The sequence below is a fragment of the Pezoporus flaviventris genome, unplaced genomic scaffold, assembly GCF_033815535.1.
Source record: "Pezoporus flaviventris isolate CSIRO_AGI_PZ_B2104156 unplaced genomic scaffold, CSIRO_AGI_Pfla_v1 ptg000113l, whole genome shotgun sequence".
Lineage (NCBI taxonomy): Eukaryota > Metazoa > Chordata > Aves > Psittaciformes > Psittacidae > Pezoporus > Pezoporus flaviventris.
The window spans coordinates 1,697,497-1,714,712 of NW_026892661.1; the positions used below are offsets into that span (position 1 = coordinate 1,697,497).

Here is a 17,216-nt window from a genome sequence, read left to right on the forward strand (position 1 = left end):
TTGAAAAGATGCACACCCTCCAGCTTCTGGACAGCCCCATCAAGGACAGGAGACACCAACTGCAACCTGGGACCTGGCTAAGCCAGTATCACAATTTTTCACCCTTCTAAGGCAGAGCTCATTTGTCTGTCTTCTCAACAACATAAATCTGAGTCACACCAATTGCTTTTATGACAGCTAGCACAGAACAAAGCATTGCCTCTGCCACACCTTTGACAAGAATCCAACTTTTACTTCCCAAGATGAAGAAGTATCAGGATCAACTGGATCTAAACAGTTTTTGGCACCTTCAGGCACCTTAAGGTCACTTAAACAATTCCCCTAAAGCTTGGGATGCTACTCTGCCCTGGTGTAATGGTTCTACCAATAGCCCAAATAATGCAGACTGGTAGGGCACTTCGTATTTAGAAAAGAGTCACTGTAGCAGCACCAAGCACATAGAGAAAAGGAGATAAAAGCAAACTAGACACATCCCTTTATACAAACACAGCAGGCAGGACTGCAGAGAACAAGCCTGGAGCCTTGCAACTGCAATACAAACAGAAATGCCATTTGTAAGGATGCTCTTCCACTGGAGATCAGCCATTTTTCAGTGTCACTGGGAAGCATCTACCTCTTAAACACTGTACCTGTAACTTGACTTACTTCTAGCACCAGTTCCCCAATTAAACTCTGCAGTGCGTGCTACATTCCAGAAATAAACAAAATTGATCAAGAATAAAGTACTACTGGGTCTAATGCCCACAGCTCTTAGAGTAAGGGTAGGATTTGTAAAGCTTGTGAGCTCAGCAGATTATGGTGAAAGCCCTCAGGATTTAATATACAACAAAGGCTTAACAAGACAAAGACATGCCTCCTGTACATGGTCACTTTATTAAAAATAAGCTGACTGCTCAAGAGGAGGAGGCAGGCAGCTGGGATTGATCTCAGCTGGTCTGCGGATCCAATTCCTCCCTCGTTGCCATGGTAACCTCTCAGTAATTCTGCCAGGAATTGGAGGAGGGGACTGTAGATACCTTTGGGGAATATCAGAACATAAAGATTCAGGGAGGAAGCAAACAGCAGCTCACCACAGTGCCAGAACAAAATGCAAAGAAAAAGACGTGACCAAAGCAACATTGAGAGGAGAACCATCTGAAAAACAAAGAACAAGCCACAGGCTAGTGGCTGCATCTGGTATGTGAGAGGATGCTCTTCACCCTCTGCTGTCATCACACTGTAGACACCATGAACAGGCAGTGCTACATGCTGCACAGAGGGCATTTTCCCTGCCCATCACCGCAGTATACTTCTAGCTGAGCACAGTGCTCTCACCCATAGGTTTTTGAAATGATTGAGACAGCAGTGGCTCCTGCAGAGCATGCAAAAAAGTAGGGGCAGCTCTAATCCCCTTCAGTGCTTCTGGCTGCAGACCCTCTTCCTGCCCAGCCAGCGCCAGTGCTACCATCTTCTGTCAACTTTACTCTGGCTCCAGCTGGATAAAATGGTACCCATATTAGGACCAGGATGGATTTATGGGATGAAAAGAACCATTACCAAAATGATCTTACGGCTGCTGCGGGTGGGAGAAGGCTAACCTGCTTTTTGCTTTAAGAAAACCAGATATTATGTTTTGAGGCAAACGCTTCAAATTGTCATATAAAATAGTGTAACCTTCTCTTTTAAAACCTGACTGCCCATGGGTCTGGGTGTAGGCCCACAGTACACCTTCACAGGGGACAAAACTACCTCTCTGAGCCAAAAGCCTTGTCCACCAGTCCATCTGCCATTCTGCAAATGTCTGTAGGTTATTTACAACTACCCCCTGCTTGCCTAAGCAGCTGAAAGCCTGACTGCGTAACCACAAACAGGGAATTCAGAAAGATTTCATCTATGCTTAATTTAAGTCAAATTCATTTTGATTCTGGACAAAGTAACATGCCAGCGTTGATGCAGGCAGTCTCTGCAGAGAAGAGGGAGTAATTCAGATTGCACCCACAACCTCTTGCCAAGGTTGCGACTCCATCCTTTGTATGCACATGATCTTTTCAAACACTGCTCAAAAGTGCTTTCAATTTTAGAGGTGACCACAAAATACACCCCCAAAAAATAATACTAGTAACAGCTTTTCCTGTAGAAACTTATAAACCAAAGTAAAGCTTCTCAGGCATATTAGCAGTTTTATATGGAACACAGTTTTATGTCCCTTCTGATGACATTCTTGATAAAAGCTTTTTATTGCTATGGATCATAAAACTAATAGCCCTATTTGCCACAGCAAATATTTTCATTTACCTGGGGCTGAGTAAGCCAAGATGCTTTATGGAGCCATTAAATCAGAGCACGGACAATTTTAATTAAAAACTAAGGAAGTCATAATCTTCCACTAAAAAGAAATGTGGGTGACTTTGCATTGTGGGTATAGAAAGAACTGAGAAAAGATGAGAAAAATAGGATTTGTAAAATCTCATGAGTCAAGTCTAATCTTGCTGCAGCTAGTTCATCCTGGCAGTCTGCTGAGCGGGATGCACACACATTGAATTCTTTTGTGGAACAGCACTGTTGCTTCATTGGCAATGCACAGCAGTAGCTAACAACCCTGCAAGAGCTGAAGCTCTTGGGATGTCTGTGTCATTCCCAAAATTAAGCAATCCCTAAAATCTGCAAGCTCCAGTTCCCCTTCAGTCTGTCATTTCGTCTTAATGAAGGCAGTAGCACTGCCAGCATAAGATTTCATTTTAAAGTCTTGAAAAAAATTGAACACTTACCCCCCAACCTTCTTTATATGGTGATTTAGTTTTGGGATACATTTTTTTAGCAATAGGCAAAGCTGGACTATCTGGAAAAGCTTGAAACTAAGTATTTACTTCATAGAAATTACTAACTTCAGTTAGTGAGAGTGGGAATTGGTTTCTCCTTAAAATTGTACCTCTTCAAAACTAAAGTACTTAGATATCAAGGTAGCAGGAACAATACAGCCCTCATGCATAGATCTGATATGGCAGAGCTGACGCTCTGAAAGCTAGTGATGTGCAAGAATCTGACACTCCACCTGACCCCTTCAAGAAGCCCTCTCATTAAGGCATGGTAGTTTTGGAGGAGCCTTGATTAATGTGGCTATATTCTTCACATCACATTCAGGAATCTGCACAGCTTGTGCTGACTGACCTGAACATCTGGCCTCTCTGTTGACATGTTTTCATAATCTTCTTTGCATCTGGAATATAGAGCTTCTCTCAGCAGCGCCTTCCAGCACAACAGTGCCTTACACCCAAGTCAGAAGTGGCAGAAGAAGCTAAGGAGACTTGTGAGCTGGCCCTTCTTTTCTTTGAGCTGCTGAACACAACAGGAAGATTTAATTTACCTACTCTCTCCTGCACATTCTCCCTGGCTTCCATGTCACTTGCTTTGTAGCTTGCCAGACAGAAAAGAACAATGCAAACTGCCCAGCTCTGCCCTGTTGACAATATAGATGGTTCAAGTGTTTCATTTGTTGTAAAGTAGGTTTGTTTTTTTTTAATGCAAGCAGCACCTCATATTGAGGCTTTTTCTGAAGTTTAATTTCCTTACTACAACTTCCTTTAGAGCACTAATTACTTGTGTAAGCTGGAGTGTTTCCTTAAAAGCCTTCTAAGGTACTGAAATGCTGAATTACTGCCTGTACCACTACTTTCAATGTTGACTGCAGCTGTAGTTTTAAATGAAGGGTTTGCATAACAGGCTTTGTCACTATTTTCCCCATCATGTTGAGATGCGTGCTTTGCTCTTAATGGCAATAAAGCATGAAGCTAACTATCAGGGTCTGTCTAAGATGAAGATAAAAAGCTCTTGCTTTTAGTTGCTATTCACCTCAATTTTTAAGTAACCTCATTTCATCCAAACTCCTAACCAATGTGCTGAGACATTATACACTGACCCAGCACTTTATATTCAAATACAGCATGACTCAAAAGGCTCAGTTCTCTCAGCAGCCAAAGAGTGTACTCAGGACTCGCTGATTTTGCACACACTACATCAAAAAAGCAGACTAGTTGCCTGTTGTCTTGTTAAAATAGAGAATACATGTCTTTTCTTCAAACCTCTTTACTTACCCCTCTTACAGGAGGGCACTTCAAGAGCCTTATCAGGCCGGACTTAGAGGCTGGTAACACACAACATAATCAAAGCCAGCCCCAAGAAAATAGGAGGAGAGTATGAAAGATAGCATACTTTTCCAAGAAAAAGATACCCAGTCAAGCTTTGCACAGTGCCAGAGGGCCAAATAGAATGCAAGTGTAACATGAGTAAAGTCAGCAATATTAGACCAGGACTTGATTTGGCTTACAATCAATGAAGTCCACAGATGCACATTTTTAATCCAAAGCATTTTCCACATGCATAAGAGTGTTCTTGCTGTATGGGATTTGCTGTGTCAGCATCTATTTGATATTTAGTCTTCAGGATCCATAACTTGAAAATTCAGCCTGGCAGAATCGTGGCATAAAAGCAGCCTGGACCTACACCATGAAGGCAGGCAACTAAACCAGTGTAACATTAACAGTGGGAACTTCACCTGGTGGAGTGCCTAGGGAGCCTTTTACTTCCTGAATACCAAAGCTGAGGGAAATGCACCAGAGTAGCCAGAGGAAGCATGTAAAGCATGCTAAGCCTCAGTGTATCTCTTGCCAGAGGGACTGGCCCGTAACATTCCCACTGGAGATCTCGTTCAACCACCAGTCAACTCAGGATTTGTCAAGTGAAGTAACCAAGTGAGACTGCAGCTGCTAATGAGCAGACTTTGGCCAGATAACATCACAGAACACAGTTTCCAAAAGGCGATTCCTTATCATTTATAAATAACACAACAAGCAGAAATATGCTATTAGCTAGCAGGGTCCCACAGTTACACGCAGATAAAAAGCAAGAATAAGTACCACTGATTTACAGCTGACGCTGTAGTAGATACGAATTATCAACACTGCCTTATAACCTAAAACTGCAAATTTAAACTGACCCATTCTTCTGCAGTGTATTAGGTGAAAAAGAAACTTAGTGGCTTGCGTTTTACTGAAGTAACAGGAAGGTTTCTTCACTACATAAAGCTACATTGGAAGAGTAGAAGGCATAGCAAAGCAAAAGAATAAGAAAATACATTAGTATTCATAAGGGAATAGTACATTAACATCAGATGACTTTTACAGAGGAGGAATTAACAAATATGTATTTTACAACAGAAAAAGCACAATGCTATGGCATTATACTGCAGAGGCAGTCTGGAACCACCACTGGACATTTCTAGCAATTACTTCATCTATTCTCCTCCCTGTTTTTCAGCTTGGATAATGGGCTTTTGGCATTTATAAATGACACAACTGCAGAACACCAGAAGCAACTATAGTAAAGCTGGCAGGTTTGAAATAGTAAAGTAAGCTGGTCACAAAAATCAAAGTGTAAAACAGTTTCAAGAGCTACTCCAAACCTCATGGCATGTGGCCTCCTTGCACAATTCCAGTTCAGTTTTTTCAATACACCTTCCTCTCTGGAGGCAAAAGACCCAAGCAAACAACAGAAGTAACGGGAGTGCTAAACTGAAGAGACAGGAGGCACAGCACAACTGCTTGAAAGCAAGGAAATCCAAGCATTCTGTATCTGGGGCTTTTTTCCCCCCTCCCTCCTTTGGTTATAACACCTTACAGCCACAGAGGTGGAAGCTGGAGTACTAATACTAATGCCGGCAGAACCACACCTGGAAATCCTCACACTACTAATCCTTTGCAATTACAAACAAGGCTGGTGAAGACACTTTACCCCAAGGACAAAGTACTGTCACAGGGCAGGCTATTACATATTTCTGAGAATTTGGTGAATTGATCGTGCTGCCTCTGGAAATACCACTATAATTTGTGGGTAGACTGTGAGAACATCTAAATTAGTACGTTAACAGAAGATCTTTTGCGACTACCACACTGATGGAACCTCCAGAATTTCAGAAAATCATTAGAACTATTAGCATCATTAAGGCATCTTTCCCTTGAATAAAACCTAAAGCATTAATATAATGAAAACAGAAGCCAAAAGATTAGAAAGAATAACGTGCTAATACACTGGCCTATTTGCTCAGAAAGCACAGGAATGAAAATGCCTCAGGGAAGAGTGAAATGAGCTTGTTTACTGCCTCTTCTCTTTCCTGCACTACTGTTTTAACTACCTAGTTGTCTGACTAAGGTCAAGTTACAGGCAATAAATTAGTGGCCCTCCTCGTTCAGGCACTAAAACACATTATCAGAGGAATAGTTTACACAAGCTCAGATTTAGACATCTTTTACAGCTAAGCTCAAAAAGGGGTGATCCCAGGGGAGAAACAAAAAGAATGTAAAACCGATCAAACCTGCTCCCTGCCCCTCCTAGTGTATCTAAATGTCTTGCAGCATCAGCTGTGACTGACAGGATAAACAGTAACCAAATTGCCAGAAGACAAGCAAATGCTTCATGTATTGTCCTCTGAGAAGTCTCCTGGAAACCTAATAAGAATTCACCATGGCAAATATAAGCAACTCAATCCATGTTTAATGACAGGGCACAGCTCTGGGTAGCCTGATCTTTTCCACTGTTACCTTAGCTTTAAAAAACCATATAGCTTCCAATTTGATTTTTACTGTCGTAAGGGGGTTATAGTTAGCCTCATCAGCTAGTTAACTGGAGTGAATGCTGATATTGCTCTCCCTTGGGTATCCTTAACTCCCGTCTCACTTTATGTCTCTTCTCAAGCTCTGCAATTTACAAGTTATGCAAGTCAGCCAACGAACATTTTAGCTGAATACATGTGCTTCAAAAATTAAAAGAACTAGCAGAGTTCAGGACTGAACCTCTCTTGGTCATTACAAGCAAGGCAATCCTTGCAATAATATCAGCTTTGGGAATGAAAGAAAGATCAGGTGTTCTTTCTGTGTCTATTCATTGCTGGGCCTCTTCAATTTGTAATGCCTTATCTGTGTTATAAGTACTAAATCAAGCGGGATAAAGCAGAGCTCTTCAACTCGCGTTCCATCTTCTTCTGTAATCCATCTCAGACTTGGTTATATTACATTAGCAATGGGCAAAAATAAAATTTCTTACTTATACTCCTTTTTTTTTTGTGTGTTGTGGGTTTTTTGGTTTTTAAACTGTCAAACTCAGATACACACCATCTAATCTTGTACGGATGCCAGTAGCAGGGAACAGTCACCAATTATCAAAACCAGAGACACATCAAAGTTGGTCTGAGAAAATGGGTATCTGTCAGTAGGTGACACCATCTCTAGCATGAATCTTAATAGCTTACAAATAGGACTAAGTTAATCTCTTGAAATTAACTATAACATCCAGAAAAAAAATTATTTCCATGATAAGCACATGATTTAAGGTTTCTATCCTAAACCAGACAAACTGTGCCACAACAAAAGACAGTATACAGATTAACTCCAGGATCTGGGACATGAGTAATTTGCATTTAAAATTTCTCCCTGGAAGAAGAAAGACTGAACAAAACCCCAAAGTTCATGATCAAAATGTGAGCAAAAATCTATGAACCTAGTAAAGCAAATCAGTCTGGTTGAGCCAAACATGTTAATCCATCACTTCCACTTTCTCTTCCTTTGCACTCGGCTGGCACTCACATTTTTTGTTCTATCTCACTCTGCCTCCTCCAGAACCTCTCTTCACAGGAGGGTAATATCTGAACAATTTGGCTTGTGAAGTTCACTGCCTGTCACAAGCAATGAAGTCCCTCTCTGTGCTCTGCAGAACACCCCCGCACAATACCAGTACGCTTTTCTGCCTATTTTCTCTGAAGCAGGCTGCTGTTACTCCCCGCACCACTCCAACTCTTCTCTAGGATGCAGCATTTGTTTCCATAGTAATGTCAGTTGCTTCCTTTCCTTCTTCATTGATTTTGACCAAGGAAAGGCCCTGCCTTACCCAAACTTTATCTCCTCAGTGTAATAAAATCAGCAGGAGAAGTGAGCCCGCAAGTGCCTTGATTACTGCAATAATGCAAGAGGCCTGTGGCGTCTCTAATGAAGCTGGCTTATAGCTGTATTTAGTGGCTGATTCAAGACGGCGAGAAGGCAGCCTCAAGCTTTTTTATGAGACGTAACATTCCCTTTTTTAAAAAGCTATGTCTCGCACCCAGGAAAAGCAAGAACAGTTATCAGATACCTCCTGGTAACTGGTGAAAGTTCAGTTGGCTCTTAGCTACAATTGCTGCCCAGTCTGCAGGCCAAGGCTTGAAATTAGTGGTAATATAATTAAACATAAAGAGCTAATATATCACCATGGTAACCATGATTTTCAGAATATTGGGGCTTAAACTATGGGTCACAGGCAGGATTTCTCTTAAACAAGCTTTTCTCTTCCAGGCTCCATGAAAAATTTCACACCATGAGCCCTTATGTAGATTTACAAAGTGACCTGATATTCAGCACTGAACATGTAGTGCCAAGAGATGTTGTATGCTTGCTCTGCACTTTCAAAACTCAGGTTATTTTTACTGAGATGTGTTCCATAAGTAGGAACTATCACAAGGGATCATACAGACCACAACTGCAGCTAAGCTCTTTAGGGCAGGGACTACTGTTTTGTGCGCAAGTTGAAGAGCACTTAGCACAACAGTGCCCTGATCTGTAATTGTGGCCCTTGTGCTCTGCCACAATATGGATGAGTCAGGTGCAAAAGCTGGTCTCGATTGATAGTCAGTACCAGCTTTTGAAATAGAAGTAGACAAGGTTAATCCTTAGGATAATGTATATCCACCTGACCCCTATTTACTAATGGCTGGGGCTAGAGTGTACCCTGAAGCCTGAGAATTTATCTGTCTTCTAAAGCTCCCTTTTATATATTAATTTCCTTAATTCTATCAAGCACTCCCTGGTATAACTTCTGCTTAAGAGGTCTATAAATTCAAAAATCTAGAGATGACTGTTGAACACATATCTATTTTCTTGTACTTAAAATCAAATCAAATCTATTCTTTACTCAAACATGAGGATCTAAGCAAGCCTTAAAGCCAGAACAGTAAATTAAATTGGTTCTCTATATATAGCAGTTTCCTACTTCAACTGTCCTTTCCTACCCTGTTACTACTAAGCCATTTATTAAAACTTAGAAGGGATAGGATGCAGGCAGTCCTGGAATACAGAACACAAGCAAGACTCTGTTAGACTGTAAAACTTTTAATAAAAAAATTGTAAAACACGAATAAAATATTGTTTAGCACTAATGTGTTAAAATAGTGCTTTATGGGAGATTTTCTGTAGGGCAGATACAATGATACTTTGAACCCACTGATATTTAGCTAGAAGGATTTTTAACAGAACCTATGTCATGTCTGCTCAGCCAGCTCAAGAAAGAAAATATCAACTAAATGAATTCCAAGTGAAGAATTCATTTGTGTTCATGTGATATTTAATATTACTTATCGTACCAAGGTCAACTCCTGTTTGGGTCTTACAAAGCAAATTCTCCCAACCTATTCTTTTCCTTCAAAACTCAGCATAAGCAGCAGTCATATTTATGATGTGCAGGTGACCAGCCAGATGCCATCAGCCTTTAAGATAAGAGAGTTCTGTAGGCAATAGCATAAGTAGAATATTCACCTTGTATTTTGTAACCAGAGATGAAGGAGACAAAAGAAAGGTATTTCTGACTAGCACTGAATGGAGAATTATTAGTCAACCATCCAACACAGCAGTTATGTAGGTGTACAGTGACAAGTTACCTTGCAGTCCTATGGGAGATCCACTATCAGCATACTGGGGAGAACATCAAATGTCTGGGTCTATTCTAATGCTTTCCCATCTCTGCATGTGCATCTCTGAACCACTCACATCTAAATGAAGTCTTCACCATATCTTACTAAAATCAATCGGGTGTTAGTGCAGTGCAGACTTTACCATCTTGCTTTCAATCTGTTTCAATTCTGTCTGTAAAATGGTGACTATATTGTCTTTTTCTTAGTTTGCTTTACAATGTAACTGGGGACAGTCTTCCCCTATTATCTCTGTATCATACACACCCTGCACACAGAAGCTATCAAAAGCTAATGTAGTTAGGTTTACCACATTTTGTTATTATTTGCAATGGTTGCATTGCAACTGTAGTGTAGAAACTACACACTGGAAGAAAGCAGGGAGGGGAGAAGAAGAAGAATGCATGGCTGGACTATGCTGCCCAAGCTGCCTGCAGTGATCTGTGAAGGCAAAGACCTTCAGGCCACCTGAGGATTCCTGCTGAATACCCTTCTTTCCCCACCTCCTTCTATTTTCCAGGACATAAAATAATGGCTTAAGAAAAAAACACCACATTTTCAGCAGAACTGAAAATGCAGAAGGAATGAGACTAATGTCCTCTGAGAGTACAAGAAGATGGAAGGTGTCCTCAAACTGAAAGAAATCAGACACACAAATTAATCGGTGTAGAGGCTTGCTGAAAGAATAAACCTAAGTATCATTGTATTGCCATGATTAAAAATAGCAAAAGATAATGTATCACTGAACGCCCTTTCCGAATCATTGTTACCATCATTAATTGCTCTTTACTATGAAAAGTCCCCAGGGAACAGTGAGATGTGCAAGTTTCTGCATCTCCCAGATACAATATCCTGCCTTTTATCTCTATCCTCAAGACCCAATATTTGTTTTTACAGCCAAAGTCTCAGTACCATGCTTTCTAACTTTACACAGATCCACAGCTATCCAAATAATCAACAGCCACATGAGCCAAAAATTAACACAGGTCAGTCTCTACCCATACAATTCTTGAATTCATTTCAGCCTGACAACCAGCTGAGCAGGAAGGTGCAAAAAAAGCCTTCCAGAGACTATGGGGATGAAGGGTATAACAGTCTCTCACAAAGCCTTGGGGATGATGTACTACATAAAAACTAAATGGATACAATAAAGTTGTCAGAGGTGATCAAAAACTCCCATTACCAAGCTGCCATGAAAGCCACAACAGCAGTAGTTAGCATGTTCAGGCAGCTGAGCCCTCCCTGCAATAAGGCTAGGTTTTACAGTCCAAACAATTTCTAGTTCCTACCCGGAAACTACATCATATGACCTACGCACCTCCACGGACGTTTCCAGTGATGTACAAAGAGAGAAAGAACCTGTCTCGTGGATGGAGTTTAGAAGCAGATGACTTTCATTCAATTTCAGCTTCCACAAAAGCCATGACCGGGGGAAAAAGCCAACACACAAACAAAATCGAAACCCAACAATCAACAAACTTGGATATGGCAAATAAATTCCTGATCACTATTCCATCAAATACCCCAACCCAGCTTTTCCCTGAGGAAACTTGGCTAGGAACAGCCTTCCTCGGCACCATCCTGAACAAGCCACGAGAGGGAGCGTGTAACCTACGGCAGAGCAGAGCCTGCCGCGGGGACTGCTGCGAGGGGCACGGGCACCGTAACGTTGTGAGAACTGAAAGCATAATAAGGCTGCGAAAAACTGTGAAGCAAGGTAAGGCCAGAAATGAGCTGGAAAGCGGAAAGCAGAAAGCGCAGATACAGGTTGTAGAAGAAAACGTTGACGGGATGAGCAATGCGCCAGAAGTGCTTTGGTGGAACAAATGCAGAGAACTGAACATTCCTCATGGTAAGTCATTCTGTTAATGAGACAGTAACATAAACATGAATCAACCACAATCCACCCCAATAACATGTGCTGGAGATGACGGGTTCCTTCCACAAAGCTCATAAGCTGTAACAAATATTCCTCATCCCTCATGTCTAACTGTTGAGCTGTGTGATGCCCTCCTTGGTGCTTGCAAGTAACACTAATTAAATGTGTCTGGACCTTTCCGTTGTAAAATGAGTCCCTAGCATCCCAATTCATGTCTTGTTACAATTGAGAGGATTTTGCAAGCTCCACAGACTCCACTGAAAGAAAAACAGCCATAGTAACAGTCACATCAAAAGCACAGAAAATGTACACTGTCCGCAACCAATACATCAGATTCAACTTCCCTAGCTTAGCACCACAATTTGCCATTCCGTATTTCCTGCAAAGTAGTTTTATTTTATGCCAGTTATAAAGAACAGGTTTCCAGAGACTTGGCAGAAAACTATTACAAAACCATCAGTGCCAATAATGCACCTCAAGAAAAAATTCCCACAGGGAAGGAAAATGTGTATTCAGACATCTTCCCCTCATCCCTTGACCACAGAACTCACGAAATAATCGTCTCTTCCCATGAAAACTAGGACTCATACCAATGTCCCGGATTTCACCTACAAAGATTATATATAGATGAGAGTTTTTTTCCTCCTAAACCATCAGAGAAGACCACTACGCTTATTTCCTCTTTTGAAGGATCTAAGGAGCAATAAAGAAAAACCCGTCAGGAATAGCTTAGTTCAGCCACATCATTAATTGCGGCTAGTCTGGATTTAATATACTAAGTTACAGCAGTGTGGCTCCTAAAATGCAATCTGGGATTACGTGTGTATTTATAAGCTGAGGGGGGAACAGGAGATGATGACACCCCAACAAATACAAAGCAAATTCACAAAGAGCTGATCCTGCTTTCCAGCACTGCTCTTTTTTGTATGGATGGTGCCTCAGCCAACTGTTTCTCAAGCACTTTCCCAATTCCTTCAGACACTGAGACACCTAAGTAATGTGCCATAAATCACACTGACAATACTAGCCTTGCTTCCATTTCATTTCACACACAGAAGCCACCTGCTCAAAGATAATACCACTTGGATACTGCATGACAGAAAAAGCAGTTGCTCTTACTTCAATAAACGTAAACCTAATTTCCTTGTGCTTACAAGTCAGTCATTCATAACACATATATATGACAGTTGGACTGACTCACTGTCTGTGTATTACCCGGGGATCTCATTCACCATTATACCATCACACTTGCAAGTCCTCACAAACTAGGATCAGAGTTGATATGATACAGACTGTAAATAAAGACAATAAAGCCTTTCCTTAAATATCTGCATGGTGTAAAGCTCTACAGTATTTAAAGCATATGCAGTTATTGCTTGGGTGGACTCTTAGGTTTCATTCAATGTCACTGCCTTGCAACCAGCAGTAGCTGCTTTCACCTCTGTGCATCACGGTTTCATCCAATTACACCTGTAAATTTCGATTTGGCACAAGGCCTGGACCACTTCTTCTACTGAAAGGACACTGGAACACTTCAGAAGTGCTCTCTGCTCCCAAAGTCACCTGTTTCAGTAGTTATGGTTCTGCCTGTTATGCTTCATTTACCTAATGAAACCTTGGATTCTAGATCACAAGGTCACTGGTGATGAAACGAGCAGGAGCCTTACTTGTTTTCCAAAAGGGCAGTAAGACAACATCACCAATACTTCCTTTGGACTGTCTACCATTTGGAAAAGGTACATGGCTAGAATGCCCTTCTGCACTCCAGAATGAGGAAACATGAAAAGTCTCTTCAACCTCCAGGCTGTTTTCACCCATTCCATTCCTTATTCTCTTTTCACTTCTTCTCAATCCCTTCCAACCCTGCCCTCTTTTGCTCCAACAGAAATTAAGTTCTCCAAAAGCATCACCTGTTATTTCTATTGTATGTTCACGTAACACATCATATACTAATCCTTGCACAGCAGGCATTTCTGAGCAAAAATCAAAGCTCAGGATGGTAACAGGCTTGAAAGCATCCATCTCCTGGGAGTCCAAGTATAAACACATACCATCCATTACAAACACACATCAAGGCATTATCACTCCAGTCAAGGACAAGCATACTTTCCACTATAATTCAGATAGGGGTCTGACTCAGTGAGACAACAGAAGGTTAATAGCCATGGAAGGGCAAAGGAGGACTTAACTTTCCCATTTTACACTGTTTCAAGATGCCTTCATGTGGAAAGAAGAACTGCCATCAAAGGTAATTCAGTATAATGGAAAAGTAGGAATGCTCCCACTGAGAGCAACAGGTTTGAGGTATCCAATTCCATCAGAATGCCTTAAAAATTTGAAGGCAAGATATCAGGGTTCACAAACCTTCTGGCTCAAGTGCCTCTCATCCAATCTGCGACTGGTCCCACTACAGCTATCACAGTGACATTACAGATTTTGTGTTAGAAAACAAGTAAAAAAAAAAATAAAAATTAAGTCTGAAAGCAAAGAAAATAACAGTTTTAAATTATTCCTGAAAAAATTTCATTGTCTTGTGCCTTACATTGTACCACTTGAGTTTTGAATTCCTGCAGAGGTGAAAAATGTTCCATTAAAACTCCCACCTGATCTGCTCGGGTATATCTTACTACCAGGCATTTCAAGAAGTTCAGTAGCAGACCATCTATAAACTTCATCTGTAGGAACAGGATTGAGCCTGTGCTGCAGGTTACTGCACTCCATGCTGCAAAGGCTTAATGAAATCCGTTGCTGTTTGCTTTCCCAGGACTTCAGCTACACAATGTACTTTCCTACAGGTACTTTCCTTCAGATGGCATTCAGGGTATAAATAACAATCCATACTCTAAGTAGAAGAAAGAAAGGGAGGAGAAAAAGTGCAGCATCATCCCTCCTTAGGCTCTCACTTCTCATTATGAAGATACAGAAAGGGAGGGAAGGGAAACTGGCAGCAGACAACTGCTGGGACTCGCCTCCCAATCTATACTATACAACTGCCACTTTCGCATTTTTCCCCCCCTACGTGTTTTATTAGAAACAGATGGGGCCCCTGGCCTGTACATGTGCAAGTCCCCCTACACAGCTGCACAACCCTGAAATTGCAGAAATAGCAATCTCCTGAATAAATTTCTCCTGCCACTAACAACTGCTTTCTTTGCTGTAATGAAGACCACAGTGGGTCTGGAAAGCTTTCTTCCAGTGTCCAAGCGCCATCGGAAGGTTTATTTTGAGCCACAATGTATTTCTGCATTCCACAATGAAATTCTAGGAACATGTGCCAGATAACTCTCCCCTCCCCAGAAGTCACAGGGAAAAGCAGCCTAGTACAGTCTGCAAGAAGTATGAAGACAATGCAGACCAGAGAAATAAAATAATAAACATTTCTTATCCAAGAGTCATTTGATGGGAAAGAAAACACGTCCACTTATCCTAAATGGTTTCTGTACTGTTGAGGTCAATCTAATTAGAAGTTTGTTCCCAAACCAGAAGTTTCCAAATCAAGTAGTAAAGTTTCAATGATTTGAGCACACTGAAGTGAGAACTGGAAGGTGGAGCCAGATAATACTTGATCTACATGTGCATGTCAGCAGGCTTTGTCTGGCAGCTCAGCCAGCTGGTGTCTAGGTAGACATGTTTAGGCAGGGGCACAGCTAGTCTCTAACAGCAGGATGCCAGCATGGTCCCTGTTTCCCTGATAAGAGAACAGATTTTGATCCTGAGAAAACCCATACTTGCCTAACTTGATGTGTATTATGTTTTTCTTACACATAAAATTACTAACCTGAACCCCTGGAGCCTACTCACATTGTCTCCCCCTGCCCCAATAGTATTTCAGATATAAACCAAAGCTTTGCTGGAGCCCCTGGAAAATATCTGCATCACACAGCAGAAATCAGTAATAGGTAGCAATTACAATCTTAAACTTAGGCAAACTAAACATGCCCTTTGAAAGCAGGGCTGCCTTATTTTCAATGCAGATCTCCCCCCTATGAGCTAGAAGTGCTGTGAGGCCCCAAATTCAACCTCATGACTGAAGTCCAGAGGTGGTTTTGAAATAGACACAGAACCATTTTTCTTTCTAGTTTTTTCTCACTCCCATATGATCTATGCTCTTTCATCTCTAAGGAGAAAAGATAGCATGAGTCAACCTGTTAACTATCCAATGCTCAAAATGATTCCAAAGCAACAACCTTAAAGAAGCAAACCAGCATGTGCGACAATGAGTGAACAGAGAGGAGGAGATTTCTCACACAGAAACAAACACCATTTACGAGATTAGGACAGGAAATATGCCTAGAAATAAACGAATCTTAAGGATAATGTTCCCTAGCCTCCTTAATATTGTAACAACAAATTATTTATTTACCTGAGTGTGTGACAGAAGCGTAACGCAGACTGCAGCCACAGAAATGACTACCCAATCTGCTTTCAGAGCCTTTCCCTTCACAGCGCACAATAAAGGCAGTAAAACAATCCATGCTTCGTGCAAGCATGTATCAAGCCAGGGACAGGTAACGGAATGATCTGCCCCACGAAGAAAAGCATGAAAAAGAAAAGAGGTTACACTGGGATGTTAATGAATGCAGCATCATTAACACTGAATTACTTTCGCAGAGTTAAACACAGAAGGTAAGCAGGCTTTCAGCCAAGCCAACCAAGCTAATGGCTGCATCAAACAACAAGGTCAACCATTCTACTGCTCCAATTATTAAACCACGAATTCTTCTTGTTACAGGATGGCATTAAAAGGAATTTACTGTTATTTTTTGTGTTTTATATTCACTCTTGGAGTGCTACAGTTATTCAAACTATTTGGCATGCTGAGCTTACAACCACAAAGGATGTTTTGTTTCTGGTAAAGTGAAGGACAAGACAGAATGACAGATAAAAAAATCAGAGGAAGAAAAAGAGACAGAAGATGACATAGCAATGCAACTGTAATGCCGCATTGAAGGGAACAACACACTAAAGATTTCAGTGGAAAAACTTCAAACAGAGGCAAGCAACACAGACCACTAAGCAAAAGAATTCATTGCCAAGGGTAATTCCATTACTTTTCAGTACGTTTATACTGTATGCCAAGCATAATAAACTGGAACAAGCCGGAAAGATATTTTCAGTCAGACCCTTGAGTTGTCTCTGTGCTGCACTACCACACCATGTTTCACAACAATGTTCTGCAAAAAACCTTCAATTTCGTCTTTTACTTGGAAGCTAATCTAGCTAAAGGCTGAATAAAATGTCAGAAAAAGAATGCAGTGCTCAAGGTTGGAGCTGGATCCAGTATTAAACTGATCATAATTAAAAGAAAGAAAAGGAATCAATTGCTTCTGCCTCACCCTTGTCTGGGGCTTTTTTTCAGGCAGCGCCTTTTTTATTGTGCAAGTTGCTTTATCTTATTAAGATGACTTTGTACACTTTCTGCACAGAGCAGCTTCCATGAGGTGCAGCTATGCAGTTTCTCACAAGCAGACAGTATAGCCAGGCATCAATTAAACAAGGTCAAACTGGAAGCCTCTACTGCATTCCTACTGGAGACTGGTAGCCAGCCCAGCCTTCCTCCAACGCATGTAATCACACCTGATGGATAAAAGGCAG

The 17,216-nt window shown here is 41.2% G+C and overlaps 1 protein-coding gene and 1 long non-coding RNA gene across 11 annotated transcripts in view; one reads left to right on the plus strand and one right to left on the minus strand.

The window, feature by feature from the left end:
- The window catches only part of NCAM1 (neural cell adhesion molecule 1), a 104,716-nt gene that overhangs the window by 56,227 nt on the left and 31,273 nt on the right, over positions 1–17,216 (minus strand). The window lies entirely within an intron of this gene.
- Positions 1,023–10,489, plus strand: LOC133282069 (uncharacterized). The gene is made up of 3 exons (XR_009747623.1): positions 1,023–1,486; positions 8,355–8,475; positions 10,263–10,489. It is a non-coding gene; the product is annotated as an uncharacterized LOC133282069 (long non-coding RNA).